The 18,430-nt window shown below is 33.6% G+C and overlaps 1 pseudogene; it reads left to right on the forward strand.

Moving 5' to 3' along the window:
• The window catches only part of LOC115501838, a 177,552-nt pseudogene that overhangs the window by 108,822 nt on the left and 50,300 nt on the right, over window positions 1-18,430 (forward strand).

An 18,430-nucleotide genomic window follows, 5' to 3' on the forward strand; every position in this document is an offset into this window, starting at 1 on the left:
TGTAAAAAAACTGGGAATCTGGCATAAAAGAGAAGACATGAGATTATGTTATGTATGATATGTACGTAATGTAACTTATATATGCATAATGTATATATATTTCTTAATATGTAATGTATATATTTTTATTAATAAAATAGCAGGCATTATCCAACCATATCAGTCACAACATTAAATGTAAATAGAATAATATGGGGCACCTGGGTGACACAGTAGGTTAAGCATCTGACTTCATTCAGCTCAGGTCATGATCTCACAGTTTGTGAGTTTGAGCCCCACGTGGAACTCTGTGCTGACAGTTCAGACCCTGGAGCCTGCTTCAGATTCTGTGTCTCCCTCTCTCTCTGTCCCTCCCCTCCTTGCGCTCTGTCTCTCTCTGCCTTTCAAAAATAAATAAACATTATAAAAATAAATAAATGTGAATGGAGTAACACTCCAAATTAAATGCATAGTTGCCTGACTGAATAGAAGGCAAGATATAACTGCATACTGTTTAAAAGAAGCACACAGTTCACATATTTGATGACAAATAAATTGACAGTGAAAATATAGGAAAAATATAAAACAGTAACCATAAAAGACCTTCAGTGACTGCATTAATATCTGAAAAAAATAACTATACTTTAGACAAAAAACAATTACTGAAAATCAAAGACATTTTATAATGTCTGTATCAAGTTTAAACATATATATATATCAAGTTTATATATATACTTGTTTATATATATATCAAGTTTATACCAAATGTTTAAACATTTTATAATGTTTATAATGTCAGTTTATATCAAGCAGATATAAAAGTTATAAATATGTGTGCACCTAACAAAAGAGACCCCAAATACATGAAGCAAAACCTGATAGAATAGATTAGATATATAGGCAATTTAACAATAATACAAAAACATAAATGACTCTCTACTAAAGAGTAAAACAAGTAGAAAAAAACGGTATTATATAGAAGACTTGAAAACATTATGAACTAAACAGACCTATAGAGCACTCTACCCAACAGTAGGAGAAAGCATACTCTTCTAAAGCTGATAAAGAACAGTCCCAATATAGAACATATGGTAAGCTGTAAAACAAGCCTCAATAAGTGTAAAATCATTGAAATCATATGAAGTATGCTCTCTGAGCAAATCAGAGTTAAATTAGAAAGCCACAAAATAAGGAAGTTAGGGAATCCACATGTAAAAAATGGAAATTAACCAACACACATAAAAGTAATTTGGGGTTAAGGAGGAAACCACAGGGAATTTAGAAAATGTTGTGAGCTAAATGAAAACAAAGCCACAACATATCACAACAAATGGGGTGCAGCTAAAGGGATGCTATAGGAAAAATATGTAGCTCAGTATCAGTGTGTAAGGCTGCTACACAAAATACCACAGGATGGTGGTTTAAATGCCAGAAGCTTATTTCCTCACAATTCTGGAGGCTGGAGATCCAGGATCACCAAATGTTGGCAGATATGGTTTCTCCTGTGCCCTCTCTCATTGGCTTGCATATGCTTGTTTATTTGCTATTGTCATAGGGCCTTTCCTCTGTGTGTGCACATCTTCGGTGCACAGCCTTTTCTTAAAGGGACACAGTCCTTTTGGATTAGATCTCCCTCCTTATAATCTCATTTACTTTTAATGACCTCTTTAAAGATATCTCCAAATACAGACACACTAAGTATTAGGTCTTCAACATATGAATTTTGGGGGAGATATAATTCAGTTCATAACAAGTTTTAAATACCTATAGTAAAAGAAAAGAAGTAACTCAAATAAAAAAATCTCAATTGCAATCTTGAGAAATTAGTAAAAGAAGAGCTAAACCTAGTATAAGCAGGAAACCAAATATTGCAGATAAATGTGAAAATCAATAAAATCAAAGAGTGAAAACCAATTAAGAAGAGTTACTACTTTTTAAAGATCAGCAAAGTTGAAAAACCTTAGACTGACAAAGTGAAAAGGAGAGAAGAAAAAAATACTAAAATCAAAATTTAAAAAGTAGGTATTACAATGAATGATAAAGGAATTAAAAAGCATTATAACAGAATACTGTGAACCACTCTGTCAACAAATAAGACAACTTAGATGAATTGAACATATTTCTAAAAAAAGATACAAATTACTGAAACTTTTTTTCAAGAAAGAATATTGTAATACAGTCATAGAAGAAAAGATTCAATTCAATAACATCAAAAGGAATAAAAGGTTCTGGAATAAACTTAAAAGGAATGTACACTGAAAACTACAAAACAATGATGGCAGAAATTGATTCTAAGTTAATGAAGTTCTAAGTTAAAAATTAAAATCACTGCACAACCTATTAATTTCCACTCCTGGGATTCTACCTAAGTTAAATGAAAATGCATTTCCATAAGAAGATGTGTATATCTCCAGAATCCGAATAGGAACTGAGATTTTCATTAAGTATGAGACCCAGGACCAGGCAATGCTGTTGAATTATAGCTCTGTTGTATAGTGTTAGGTTTTTGGTCTTGTCAGATTCATTAACTTTATCCATGTATGGTCACTGGAACCCAGAAAATCTTTCAGAACAACCATATTATCTTAAATATCTGTCATTGCCTTAATGAAATTATCCTAAAACTCTATATGCTAAATAATTCTTTTATGTGAACATATTTTAATCCTTTAATACTTTGTCAGTAGCCATCTCTAAAATTTACATTTTTGATTAGTGTGTTTCAAATACTAACATCTGTTAAATAAATCAGGGAGGTCATTAGACTGAGGTGGCTCTAATACCATGGTGACCTACCTAAGTAAACCAAAATCTAAGGATGTAAATGCTTCAAGGTTACAAAGTTAAAGCTGAGGAACAACCAATCTCAAATAGCCAACTAGGATTTAAGCTTAATACCCGATAAAATACTTTCCTTTCTTTGCATCCACACCTTCTATAATTATATAAGCCATTCCCCTATCTTCTGTGGGTAAAGTGCTTCTATCCACTTCTGGTTTGGCATTGCCGAATTCAAGTTGATTTTTGCTGAAATCAGCTCTTCAAATTGTTAATATGCTTCAGCTTATTTTTAACACTTATTTTATAAGTTAATATTATACACACATACATCATACTCCTTACCTGAAACTTTTCAGAGTCGATTATCATATAGGAAAATTTAAGAGCATGCACTATTAAAGGATCTCATATTTATAAACGAGTTTTTAAAGATATTTAATTTGATAATTCAGAAACCAAAACAAAACATCCTCTGCCTCCTGATTCTCTTTACCAGGACAAATTCCATTATCAATCTTGTGCTTGACTTTGATGAAAGTGTGGCCTTGAAGACTCTTCAAAATGTATCATAAGGTGTATCAGATATGAAAGACTGAGGCAGAAAACATTTCAAATTCAGAACCACAATCAATAATTCATATTCTTACTCTTTTTCTTTCTCACATTCTCTCTCTCTCTCTCTCTGCCTCTGTCTGTTTGACCTGCACACCCACACACACAGTATATCATTACTAGGTCAGTGGCTCACTAAAATGAGCTTCTACTTAATCCTCACAATATTAAATGTTGTTAGATTGTATCCTTAGAATTATATCCCTTCTCAAAGCCACCAGTAAAGGTTTCTAAAATGCCTTTTTTTCAATGCCAAAGAAATTACTACCACAGTAAGTTGTATTTCTAAGCATGAAAGGAAATTTCATTTAAAAGTCCAAGAAATATTGTTATAGCTGATATTCTAGGTAGGAACATTTCTATGACTAAACATAGTAATGGCATGCAACAATTTAAAATAGAAGACTATCACGTAATAAAATTAAATATATAATATACACACTGAATATATATATACACTGAATATATATATACACTGAATATATATATACACTGAATATATATATATGTATATATATACATATATGTATATATTCAGTATAAAAACCTAACAAAAAAATGCTGTCACAGAACTCCCAGTAATTTTTCCTGGCCTATGTTATAACTAAAAATTGGAAATCATGATAATAGTTGTATAAATCCTTGATTACATAAAATGTATATTTATCCTATAAAAAAGATTTAAAACCATGAACGGTGTTTGAAATAAGTCCAATTATGTTTAATTATTCATTATTTAGTTCAGTCAACATTAGTCTTCAACAAGACTCACAAGTGATATTGAATAGTAGCAGAGGAGCTATTTTGAGACAAACTTTGCTCTTTGAAGATCATGCCCTTGTACATAACCCACTTCCTGAGGGAAAAGGTGATAGTAGCAAATAAGCAGAAATGGAAATGACAATGATGTGACACAGCAAATGATGAAGTGCTTTCAGGAAAGACTGAAAATCTACTCAAAAAACTATGAAGAGAGAAAATAGTAGAATGTTTATGTGACATTGATTTGCAAAACATTGTGAAATTCCAGTAGATTTTCAGTGATACAAAACCATAAAGTTTTACTTTAAAATTTTTTTTCAATGTTTATTTATTTTTGGGACAGAGAGAGACAGAGCATGAACGGGGGAGGGGCAGAGAGAGAGGGAGACACAGAATCGGAAGCAGGCTCCAGGCTCTGAGCTATCAGCCCAGAGCCTGACGCAGGGCTCGAACTCACGGACCGCGAGATCGTGACCTGGCTGAAGTCGGACGCTTAACCGACTGCGCCACCCAGGCGCCCCCATAAAGTTTTACTTTAAAAGAAGTATAAATTTGGTTGAAAAAACTGCTATTAAAAATAGATAAATTAGAAACCATAAAGGAACCTAGTCAAAAATCGGTGCTTTAAAAGACACGTAATATAAAGGAGTGTTTTTACCCATTAGATTTTTAAAACTTGCTATTTTAAGGTACAAAAGAATTTCATAAAAAGTTACTGCAATACAATCCCTGTTTGTATTTAAATATACTTTGCATTATATTTGTATTTAGGTTGGGATGGTATTTGTGAGGGACTGAGAAAGATAATGACAGTGAAATAAATTAAGAAAGTAGATAAAAATCTTGAAAAGAATATATAATTTGTCAAACATTGGGATTACACAAGGAAATTAAATGTTGGGTGCTGAGGCAAAAGACAGAGAGTCAAAGATGGAATGGCCTCATCATTTCCATGAGAATTTTGAGGTTATCTAATAATAAATTGGGCACTTAGATCATTTGTTTTTTGTTTGTTCTTTCTTGATATAAATATATTCTTAAGTGTATTACCTTTCCTCTAAATATTAATTACACTTAATTGCAAAATTTTGTATTAATTTTAATTATTTTAGTTGTGAGTATATTGTAATTGCCATTATAATTTCTTCATTGACCCCAAAATTAGAGATTTCATCTTAGTTACATATTTTTGTTATCTCTTTGTTGTGGATATTAACATTTTGTCAATGTAATTAGAGATTAGTTCTCTAATATGTTATTGTCCATATTTTTTGAAATTATCAAGAACTCGGTCATGTTCATAAATATTTTATAATTCAGGTATTTGAATTAAATCTAATGGGCACTGTACTCAAAACTGGATAATGCACTTGACATTTTGATCAAGTTATATTTTTGTCATTAAAGCATTCCATGTAAGGTTAACTCTTTTTTTTTAACGTTAATTATTTCTGAGAGAGAGAGACCGAGACAGAGACAGAGACAGAGAGAGAGTGGGACAGGGACAGAGAGAGAGGGAGACACAGAATCCGAAGCAGGCTCCAGGCTCTGAGCTGTCAACACAGAGCCCAAAGCGGGGCTCAAGATCATGACCTGAGCTGAAGTCAGACACTTAACTGACTGAGCCGCCCGGGGACCCCTAAGGTTGACTCCTGAACAATGCAGGAATTAGGGGCACCAGCATTTGTGCTGTTAAAAAACCTACATGTAACTTTCGACTGCCCAAAAAGTTAACTACTAATAGACTACTGTTGACCTAAAGCCTCACTGTTAGCATAAGCAGTCAATTATACATATTGTGTATGTTATATGTATTATATACTGTATTCTTACAATAAAGTAAGCTAGAAAAAAGAAAATTATTAAGAAAATCATAAGGAAAAGAACATACATTTAACAGTATTTTACTGTATTTATTGAAAAAAACCCTCGTTAAGGTGGACCTGTGCAGTTCAAACTCATGTTGTTCAAGGATGAACTATACTTTTTTTGTTGTTGAAGTATAATTGATGTACAATATTGTATTAGGTCAGGTGTACAACATAGTGATCCAACATTTATATACATTGCAAAATGATTACCATGCTAAATCTAGTTATCATCTATAGTCATACAAAGTTTTTACACTATTATTGACTATATTCCCTTACTGTACATTGCATCCCCTTCCATGTCTCATTTATTTTATAGTTATAAGATTGTACCTCCTAATTCCTTTCACCTATTTTGTGTTCTTTATGTTCTTATACTATTAATTACTGATGTTTTGATTTAGATACATAGCATGTTTAAAAATCTTTTGTCTTCCCAATTTAATCACTTCTCAAATATATGCAATCATTACCCTTTACTTTCAATCCTGAGTTCTTATGTCAACTCTGTTTTGTCCAATAGTAATATATTGACTTCATATTCTTGATTTTGCCTCATTGATCTTCTTCCTATTAATTTACTTTGACTTTTCTGAACTTTATGTTTTAGGTGCACTGGCACATTTTAAAATAATGCATCTGATTTTCAATATTTATCTTCAATTTTTCTACACAAGTTATTATTTATGGTATTTATGGATTTATATCTTAAATGTGTTTTTAATTGTTTTCTTTTATTTTCATTTTAATTTGATTGAGTTGCTTTTACAGATTTATATGCTATTGTTTAGGATTTATTTTTATTGTACTTCTTGATTTTGACATATAAACCTACCAAAAGAGAAAATTGTTTTTGAAATTATACTACATTCTTTATGCTGTCTGAAAATATCCTAGTTTTACCTTCATTTATAAAAACAATTTCACTTATATAAAAAACTAATAAAGAGGATGGGAAGAAACTTAAGGAGGTGATGGATGTATTTGTGGCATAGATTGTGATGATGGTTTCGCAGATGTGTACTTATCTCCAAACTTACCAAGTTGTATACATTAAGTACGTACAGATTTTTGCAGATCAGTTGTAGCTCAATAAAGTGGTTTAAGAAGTAAATTCAAATTTAAGAATGCTATCCTTGATTAATAACTTTTTTCTAGAAAATTTTACTTACATTTTTATTTTAATACATTGGTTTTATTACCATTAATGTGAGTGTGGAGATCTTTTTATTATTAAGAATTGGGAGTAATATGGCTTTTTAAAACTGAAAGCAAATACCTTTTATTTCTAAAATAAAACCAAACTCTTATCTCACCAATATTTTTTCTAACCAATTATCTCTCATCACTTCAAAAAATTAGGTATGTATAATGTCTTCTCACTCAGTCTTCCATGACTCACAATCTGTTTTATGAATTCTTCTCTTTGTGCTACATTTTTGAATCTTATTTGATTTGTGACTTTACTTATTTTCTCCTCAGTTATATCTAACCTGTCATATGTATATACACGTACACACATCAAACACATCTATACACATACATATATATGTTGTGGTATGTGTATGTGTATGCTTGTGTTTTACATTGTTCATTTGCAAATCTTCCTGAGAAACTTTTAGTATTCCATTTTGGAAATAAAATCCTGTAACAATGTAAGGATCTGCACTTTTGAGCAATCTACACAGAAACTTTCCATATTGCATATTTTGTTTTAATTTCTTATATCTTCAAATCTATAGCACCATTTTGTTGAAACTCCAGCAATATTTGGTAACAAAGGAATTTATTTTTATCTGTCTCCATACTCTGTATGTGTGCACACGTGTGTGCACGTGTGCGTGTATGTGATTGTGGTTGTTTTTTACTCTGACAGAAATACAACTGCTTCTCAAGAAATATCTCACCTCTTCATGATTACATTGAATATCTGAAAAGGAGTAGGCTTAACAAAATTTTGTAACATATGAAATTGTAAATCATGAGTCTTAAAATCCTGGAAAAAATGCTGGGGGATTCTACATATTTTCTGAATGTTTATATATAAATGGCTTTCACTTTTTAATTGCTTAATATTATATAAATGTAAGATTAGTTTCCTCATAAATAATAGTGGATATGAAACCATATTTCTAATTATCTTGAAAACATTGCAAGTTCATTGTCTCTTTGCCATATGTAATTAGATCCAAATTTGCCTGGATATTGGTTCATATTAGTTTCTTATTGGTACTGCAGCAAATTACCCCAAATTTGGTGACTTGAAACAAGAAGTTAATTCTCCCACAGTTTTTGAAACCAGAGTCCAAAATTGGTGTCATAGGGTTGAAATCAAAGTGTTAGCATGCCTCCCATCTTTTGAGAGACTAAAGGGAGGATTCATTTCATGCCTTTTTCAGTTGCAGGTGGTTGCCAGCATTCCTTGGCTTCACTCCAGTCTTCAAAGTCAGCACCTTCAAATCTCTCTGCTCCATTTTCACATTGTCTTCTACTCTGTGTGTTGTCAAATCTTCTTATCCCTGCAAGGAAGCATGTGATAGTAATTAGAGGCCACTCTGATAATCAAAGATTATCTCTCGACCATAAACTATTTAATTTAATCATTTCTACAAAGACTTTATTATGTAAAGTAATATTCACTGTTTCCAAGTATTAGGATGTAGATGTTTTTAGGAGGACCCTGTTTTAACCTACCTACCACACGGACCATATGGAAATAAGTTTTTACACCCAAAGTGAAGCTTCTCCTTCCTGGGCTGCCACATCAGCAAAGAGCAACTTTTGTGTCTCTGTAAATGCTCCACGTGACCAGAAACATAGCATATCCAGTCAGCCACCTCTGGGTTCTGTGATTATTTCCTTGTTCCTCCTCACAGTTGGCTATGTGGGCCCAGCAAATCAGATATTTTCTATTTTTCTCTTCCTTGGTTTTTATTCTTTATCCTACAAAACCTTCTTGCCTTACAGTTCTCCAAAAGGAGCCTACCCACTTCATGAAGTGTTCAAGTTTGTATCACAATAATTGTTTTCTTTAACCATTTTTAACAGCGTTTGGTGATGAGTATGGAATCTGAAGGTGACTGCTCAAGGTCTGCAGGAAGGAGGTGCACGCAGAAAGCATCCACTGACCTTTCTGAGTTCACTGTTCCTCTCATCATCACCAATGGTCATGGGTAAGTCAGTCTCGGATTTGAGCTCCCTTGTGTGCAGCTCTCCGATCCAAACAAACTTCATTGAAAAGTTGTTGTTCCCATCCAAGTACTAATCAGGCCCGTCCCTGCTTAGCTTCCGAGATCAGATAAGATTGGGTGCATTCAGGGTGGTATGTTCCCAGAAAGGTTCTGAGGTAGTTTACATGGGGAGTCTGAAATGGTACCAAACATTAGGGTACATACAGAATCTCAAGGTAAGTCCACAGCATAAACACCTGGGGAACTTGAGAAAATAAAGACAAGAAATCTGAAGTGTTTTGATCATCATATTCAAAATCAAAGTAGGTGCAAATTGGACTAGTAAAAGCCATTGAGGCATCAGCCACTATATAGAAATCTCTAGTGATTAAGTATACTATATGTATGACTAATGAGAATCTCAGAAGCCAGAGTTGCAAAATTTCTGTGCATGGGTTGAGCACATAAATGCTATTAGAATGCTTGCCACCTACTGTAAGACTCCGATTCTGTCATAAGTTGGCCACAGAATGGGATATATTGACACTAGCTTAACTACCAAACTCAAGAAAATTTCTATGCAATGAGGTAATACCGTAAATACCACAAACTTCCCAGCCCAGTGACACATCCATCTTAGATATTAATATGGCTCTGAAATACCCCAGTTCAGCTGAAAACATGGGATCCTCAGTTTCAAAGAAATGACAGTGTCACCTTTTGGAATACGTGTTTATTTTGTGTCCAAGAACTGTCATCCTAGAAGCAGTGGACACTTACAAAAATGGTAAAATCTTACTAAGACTACCTAGAATTAACAGTGGTCATTGTGGGGATCATTCGTGTTAGATAACATTGTTCCCTTGTGAAGTCCTCTTGAAAACAGGGTCCCCGAAATTAAACAAACAGAATAGCATACTGATTTTATTTGGCATGCAGAAAGCTCCAAAAGACTTCAGTATTCCAAAATACTTTCATTGAAAGATTTATTTGAAAATTGTTTGAAAAATTAAAGACACAAGAGGTACTTCAAACAAACTGTATGACTGATGTGATTCTTACTATTCCCCTCTATACTCCTTTACTTGAGTACTCAGTCTACTAATCTCAAAGAGTCTACTAATCTCAAAGAGATATTGAAGAGACCACAAGACTGTAAATTAATATGCTCCCAAGTTAGTGGCCTAACAAATGCAACAGCTCCTAGGTCAGAAACTTAAAGCAAAACCAGAGTCTTCCCTGTTACACCCTCCTGGGGAGTTCATCATCAAAACACTGGCCCAAAACTTGTGGTCTTATTCCCAGTCAATTAAGACACTGGAAAAGAGATTGTCTCCCAAGGTTTTGTACAAATCCTTTGACACTGACTCAGATGCCCCCATATCTATTCTCAAAGGAGGACCTTCATATGGCGCCCCCCCCCCAGGGTAGATGGAACCCCAAGGGATTCTCCAGTAAACTCCCAACAATTATTCCCTTAAATAGCCAAGAGAAAACAAAAATTTAAATTAATGGAAAACCTTGCCAAATTCTGGTAGATACGCTGGGACTACACTCTACTTTAAACCCTACTCACTTGGAAGCCTGTGGTTTGTCTCACTTTGTGTTTTGAGAACTTTGGCTTTCTGCCTGAATGAGGCTTTCAGGTTTTCTGTTGTGTCATATATGCAGACAGCTCAACTGTCAGGTTGGAGGTATGGAAGTATGGCTGGACAAAAATGTATGTTGCACTTCATTTGTGTCTCGGGCTCTATGGACTTGCCAGCTCTCAGGAGAATTGTCTAGGTCTTTTTTTCTCCCCCTTTTGGGCTCTTTTTAGCAGTGGCACTGGATATTGGTAAGATAGCTATCTTTGTATCTTTTGTGATTTCTGTTACACAATTTGTCAGCAAGAAGGATAACTTAAGAATGTAATTAGCTATTTGATTTCTCATGAAACTTTCTAATGGCAGCATAAGTGTTAACAACAAGTAAATAGGTATTAGTAAGAGAAAAGTTTATAAATGAACTTATTAATAAGAATTATACTCCATGGTATGTCTAGTTAAAAATAGTTTCCAGGGATGCCTGGGTGGCACAGTGGGTTAAACGCCCAGCTCTTGATTCTGGCTCAGGTCATGATCCTAGCTAGGGTTGTGGGTCGGAACCCTGCATCCAGCTCCATGCTGCGGGTGGAGCCTGCTTGAGATTCTCATTCTTTCTCCCTCTGCCCCTCTCCCCACCCCACTCATGTGGGCTCTCTCTCTCTTTGTCTCTCTCTAAATAAAAATAAAATAAAGAAAACAAAATAACCATATTAAAAATAGTCTCCAGTATCATTTTGGTAACTTGAAACTTTAATTTCAAAATTACAAGATTAAGGTAAATTGAATGATGGATAGTCATTGAATATCCAGATTATTTCCAAATAAGATAAAATACTGAAATATCAATACTGAACATAGATTTAGCCACTGTTGACTTCCTTTTACAGAAGGATTAAAGATATGTGGGTCTGTTACTAAATATGTATTGTGCCACATTGATAAAAATTACTGTGAGGAAAAATATACTTCTAGAAATTATGAAATTTATTTATAATTTTGCCAATTCACAGAATGCTAGTGTAACCATCAATCTACAATTGCTTACTGCTCAGTTTCACTAGGAATAATGGATCTAAACATTAAGAATTCTAATCAATATGTGATTAAAACTATTTTGAAATACTAATGGTGAAAAGAAGAACTGTGTATGAAAATAAAATGAGTGCTTGTTCAAAAATGAGAAAAACAAGACAAAATTTGAATGGATACAAAACATTTGTAATTGGCTTGTAGAAAAAGAATCTAGGAAGCAAATTTTATGTGTCATCAACCTGGCTGAGATTGGAATGGAGTTAAGGAGTTTTTTAAAAATAAGTTTTAATATCAAAAGTACAGTGGTGCAAAATTAGAATTTGTTTTTTTTCTCTGTAAAAAAGGACAGTTTTCTTAGGTTATTGCTCTTCTCTAAATAAGAAATTTTAATCAAAGGTTTTTCTTTACCTTTTTAGTAATCTGCCTGGGAAGCAAAGATTTTATGTTTTACCAAAATAATCAAAATAATTTACTATGTTTCATGTCTTTCTCAGGTCTTTGATTACTTAAAAAAAAAGGAAGTAAGAAAGAAACATAGTGTCAGTCTTCTCAGTATTAAAATAGCTAAGTTTTGGGGCACTTGGGTGGCTCAGTCAGTTAAGCAACCGACTTCAGCTCAGGTTATGATCTCACAGTCTGTGAGTTCAAGCCCAAGTCGGGCTCTGTGCTGACAGCTCAGAGCCTAGAGCCTGCTTCACATTCTGTGTCTCCCTCTCTGCCCCTCTCCAGCTCGTGCTCAGTCTTTCTCTCTCTCAAAAATAAAATAATAATAATAATAATAATAATAATGGTGATGATGATGGTGATAAATTTAAAAGGTAAAATAAAAGAGCTAAGTTTTGTTCACAACTATGTAACTTTCTGTGTTTGCCTTCAAAATTTTTGTCACTTTGGTTATATGGATATTTTTGACAAACTTTAAACAAATTCTAAATGACATCTTTTGAACCTTGAACTAACTTTGTGATATGTTCTGGAGGTCCCTGGAATATCTCAAAGGATTTGTCTCTCACTTTGTTGGTGTTTATCTGGTATGTTACGTTATGTGGGAAGCACTGTCAAATCAGAAATGATGATAAACATTCTTAAGTTATATGCATATGGATATGTGTTTCTAATACAGGTATTCCAGAAATTGTTTAAAGGTTTTAGGAATTTGTCAATACTCCCATTGTTTAAATATTATCCTAAATTATTGCCTGCCACAGAAATAGCTATATTTCCTTATTAAATGAACTCTCATCCATGGACATTTTTAAGTCTTTTGTCACTCATAAGCAGTTATTGTTTCACTCGGATGGTTTTTAAAAGTGAGATTCATGGAAAGAATCCTGTCGAACTTTTGACCACTGACTCCACTGCCAAATTACAAGGTGCTGAACATTGAGTACACATTTCACAACTGAAGAAGACTCCACCTGTTGTTTTGTATCTCCACCTTATAAATGCAGGAGACCTCAAAATCAAATGGAATAGGAAGAGAGGTAGCCAACATTGGGGTAGACTGCTTCTTCCCAAGATGGCAGATCAAGAATGTTTCTTCCTTTCTACTGCACCTTCCCTCTTTGACCATTATTTTCCTAATTCTTACATTATGAAGATCCTTATCATTCTTTTGTTTCACCTTTTGCCTTTCCCTACCCTGGAAAGATAATGCATTGTTTGCATATCTCAGGGCATTGCAAAGAGGGTAATCCGCTTCCAAATGACTATTGGATTTGATACGATGCTGATGATCCTGTAGTTCTTTCTGCCCATCACAAACTTCTCCTTGATTTGTACTCCTCAGTTTCTCTGGAACAAATTTTCTAAATGAATACTTATTGAGAAGTGGAGACACAGTTACATGAAGTACATAAAAAGGCCAAATGGGTTAAAGAAATATTCTCTTCTTTGGGTTTTTTTTTTTTCTTGATTTATTTGATTCTAGATGGTTTGTGCCATGGGGACCCTGATTTGAGAGTCCTCTCCAAACCATGAGCATTATTTTGTTGCTAGTAACTATTGTCTCCCTAATACTCTGTGTTCTCTCAAAAGTGTTAAATGCATATGGGCAGCCATGGATCAGCCAAGGGGTGGTCTGTCTTTAACTAGAATGACAAAAACAAACAAACAAACAAACAAACAACAACAATAACAACAAAACTAGAAGACTGTAACCAGCTCTAAGAGTAGGCACCTGAGATCATCTTTTGTGAATGCTACACTGGGACCTGAAAGAAACAATGGTAACTAAAAGTCATGCTAAGACTGATATTTTTTATCATTGTCTTGAATGGTCAAGAGGATGATCAAAAGGAGTGCTGTATAAATAACTCTCTAGTCCAAGATGGAGCCACTCTTTTCTAGGATGCCACATTAGCAAACAGAAACTTAAATAACTTTCATGCCCCTGTAAATTTTCTACGTAACCAAAAAGACATATATCACGTCAGCTAGTCCCCAAATACCAAGCCAACTCTGGACTCTATACTTATTTCTTTGTCCATTCTTACCCAAAACAAAGATGACTGTCTGCCCTTAGCCAATCAGAAATTTTCTACTTTCCTCTTCCTTGTTCTTTAGTCTTTATCCTATTAAAGCATCGTGCTTTCCACCCCATTTTACAGTTTTCTGAAAGGAGACTGTCCATTTCATGAAGTGATAAAGTCTGTTTGTATCACCTAAATTATTTTCTTCAATTGTTTTTTAACAGTCAGTATACAGAGTAGAGTTAACTTTCCTATTAGTGGTAATTCAAATTTTCAAATATTTATTTTTATTGTTAGAAAATTATTCTCTAAATGCAATGAAAATTGCAATATTGTGATTTATGAGAAAATTATGTTTGATTAAGATGACCAAATATAATTTTCATATATGTTTGGTCTTTATCCATGATTCCTGGCTCACATTTCCCAAAACCCTGAAGAGATAAGAGCATTGGGAAAATCTTTTGGCTTCATGTTTGGTCTCCTGCCCTCAGTTCTGAAATCTCTTCAGAGCCACAAAGTGAAATGGGTATCTTGTTATTCATAACAAACCCCTTTCCACCACAGCTGGGTGACTTTTGAAAAGCATGTAAGGATGTGAGCTGGTTGCTAGGGGAACCAAATGTGAACAAAGGGTTGGAACATTTGGTCAAATCCCTAATTTCTTGGGGTGAGAGGGGGGGATAGAAGTGGAATCAATCAGCACTAGTCAATGATTTGATCAACGATGCCTATGAAATGAAGCCTCCATAAAACAACAGGGTACAGATTTCTTCCAGGTTGGTGAACACATAGAGATTCAGAAAGAGTGGTAAACTAGAACTGGGTATGGAACTTTTCATTATTTTCCTTGACCTATTGAAGTCTCTTCCATCTGGCTATTTCTGAGTCATATTCCTTTATAATAAATTGGTAATCTAGTAAGTAAAATGCTTCTCTGAGTTCTATGAGCCACTTTAGCAAATTAATTGAATCCAAGCAGGGAGTGGTGGGAACTTCTGATTTGGGAATCCAAGCAGGGAGTGGTGGGAACCAACTTCAGTTGGTCAGAAATACATATAACGACCTATGCTAGTGGCTGGAGTCTGAAGTGGAGAGCAGTCTTGTGGGGCTCAGCCCTTACCCTGTGCTATCTGGTATTATCTCTGCATAGACAGTGTCAGAGTTTAGTTGAATTGCAGGACACTCAGCTAGTGTCAGATTTGCTAGTTGTTGGGGAAATCCCTGCTATCTCACACGGGAAGTTGGTGCTAGACCCTGTTACAAATATATTATTCTTGCATCCTTGTTGATCACCTTGCATGCACTGAGGAATTTTGCTAAAATGGTTTCTATTTAAGTGAAGGGAGAGTACACAGTTAAAAAGCGTAATATATTAGTGATATTTCTTAATAGGTTCTTTTTAAATTGCATGTGGTAACAATAAAGATAATAAATATGCAAATAGCATTTCCAGAATTAGAAATATACAGAAATAGCATTTCCAGAAATAGCATATACAGAATTTTGTAAAATAAGTTTCTAAAATCTTGAGAATCAATATGTTATTTATCAATTCTGCATTGAACTTTTACTTCTTTAATCTCCCTGTCAGGTAAAATATAATAGTATTTATATTTTACTCAAATCTGGATTTTAATATCTAGCTCTTATAATGATCAATCTTTATTCTACCTAACTGCTATAGTTGATCTTTTAAAGATACATTTGAAAATATTTCAGTAACTTTTGAAGTTAGCATAATAAAGAATAAGAAGCCAATAAAAATAGCATTTTCTCTTTGGTTTTACAGTAGCACTTTCAGTTAATTCTTTTCACTTTTGATCTTTGTAAGGTTCAATTCAGGATATTTATGGGAGAAAAACTATTGTGTTTTATTTCTCTTTTCAAACTCAGTTAAGCCTTATCTGTGGTTGAGTAAACACTGCAAACTAGGTTCTGGGCTGAAATAGCCCCAGAGCTCTATTCTTGGCTGCATGTTTGGTCATTGAAATGAGAAAAAATGCCCTTGGGAGTGCTAATGGAGTATATTTAGCTTAGATTTTTTTTTTTTACTTTTTATTTTTATGATTTGTCTAGGCCCAAAATCTTTATGATCACAAAATATATAAATGACTGGGTCTCATTTTGCTAAGCAGGTTTGCTTTAGAGATCAGTTCATTAATAGGTGATTGAAGCAGATTTAATACAGAAGGTAAACTGTAATCATATCCCCCCAAAAAGAAACTTTTACGGTATAAGGCTGCACCACCAACATTGGGTCATGATACTGATGTATAAAAGTCTGAAGAATACAAATGCACACTCATTACTCTCACTTGGAAAACAAAACCCAGAGTGATGTACCGTCTTCACCTTCAAATATGAAACAAAATCAAAACAACAGTATTATTCAAACATTCCTCAATGTGGTGTTACTGTGGAAGACAAAATGACTTCTATATTGAATATCATACTGAAAGTATTGAAAACAGTATAAAGTTTTTAGCATACAACTCATTCACCTTCTTGGTTGAATTTATTCTTAGGTATTTTGTTCTTTTAGATGCTATTATTGATGGAATTGCTTTCTTAATTGTTTTTGAATTATTCACTGCATTTTCATAGAAACATAATTTCTTTTTGTGCGTTGATCTCATGCCCATCTATTATGCTGTATTTGTTTATTAATTCTAGTGGCTTTCTTTTGCATTCTTTGGAACTATGTGTGTGTGTGTGTGTGTGTGTGTATACACATATATATATATATATATATATATATGTATATATATATATGGAAATATATATACACATATACACACACACATATATATATGTGTGTGTGTGTATATATATATGTGTACACACATACACACACACACACACACATATATATATTTATATATTTATTCACATCTTCTGTGAATAAAGGTGACTTTACTTCTTCCTTTCCAGTTTTGATGCTTTCTACTTTTTTTTCTTCTTTTTCTCATGTTCTGGCTGGAACATTATACACACATATATATGTATATGTGTGTGTGTGTGTATATATATGTGTACACACACACATATACACACACACACGCACATATATATATTTATATATTTATTCACATCTTCTGTGAATAAAGGTGACTTTACTTCTTCCTTTCCAGTTTTGATGCTTTCTACTTTTTTTTTTCTTCTTCTAATGTTCTGGCTGGAAGTTCCTATACAACTTTGAATAGCAGTCGTTCAAGAGGCATCTTTGTGTAGTTTCTTTGTGTAGTTTCTAACTCCCTTATTATACCTAAGAATAGAGGTCACTTACAAAATTATATAAATATGGTCAATTAAATTGAAAAATGCAAATATGTGATTGGTGTAGGGGAAAATACATAAGATAGAAAATATCAGTAATAAGAGCAGGATGTTGATATGGACATTACAAGTATTCTAAAATATGGTTGCCAATCTGGTTCTGTACTTTTCTGGTATCCAAAGGGAAATGGGGAAAATCTCAGTTCCATTACTTGAAAAAAAAAAAAAAAAAGCAGGAAAGATATTTAGACAAAAAAAAAAAAAAAGAAAAGAAAGAAAAGACAAGACTTTCCTGATATCTCAGTCTATAAGCCTTTTTATTATATGAATTATTATAAAGGGGGCTCTAAATAATGTGGTGGGTCATATTCTCAAACAATATGCTTTAAAATAATTCAGTAGCAAAGTTGTAGTAGCTTTTTATAGGAAATTTTAATGTAGGATAAAGACACAAACCATTAAAAGAAGTAGGAGGAATAGATACAGAACAAGGTAAAGTAGCTTTAACAAACAGAGCATATCTTTGTGAGGATACTCTGATGAGAAAGAGAAAGGAGTGAGCAGGCATAGAACTGGACTACAGCTAGATCAGGTCATCTGCTTTCAACTGAGAACAGCCGGTTATTGTCTAACTACCAATACAGTCCAGTGAGGAGGGAGATGAAGGAGAGGCATAAAGGCTTCCATTTGTAAAACATGCTCTACTTTGGTAATCAAAACTTGGCGAGTGTAAAAACTTGGTAAGATGTATCAATTTTTAAAAATGGATTAGTCATTACATGTTGCTGATTTTGAGATGACAAACCATTATTCACTTTTATATGCAATTTTGGTTGTTTTATGTTTTGCTTGGTTTTAGCAATGACATTTGCCATTGTGCCTGAAAA

This window comes from Lynx canadensis, chromosome A2, assembly GCF_007474595.2.
Source record: "Lynx canadensis isolate LIC74 chromosome A2, mLynCan4.pri.v2, whole genome shotgun sequence".
Classification (NCBI taxonomy): domain Eukaryota; kingdom Metazoa; phylum Chordata; class Mammalia; order Carnivora; family Felidae; genus Lynx; species Lynx canadensis.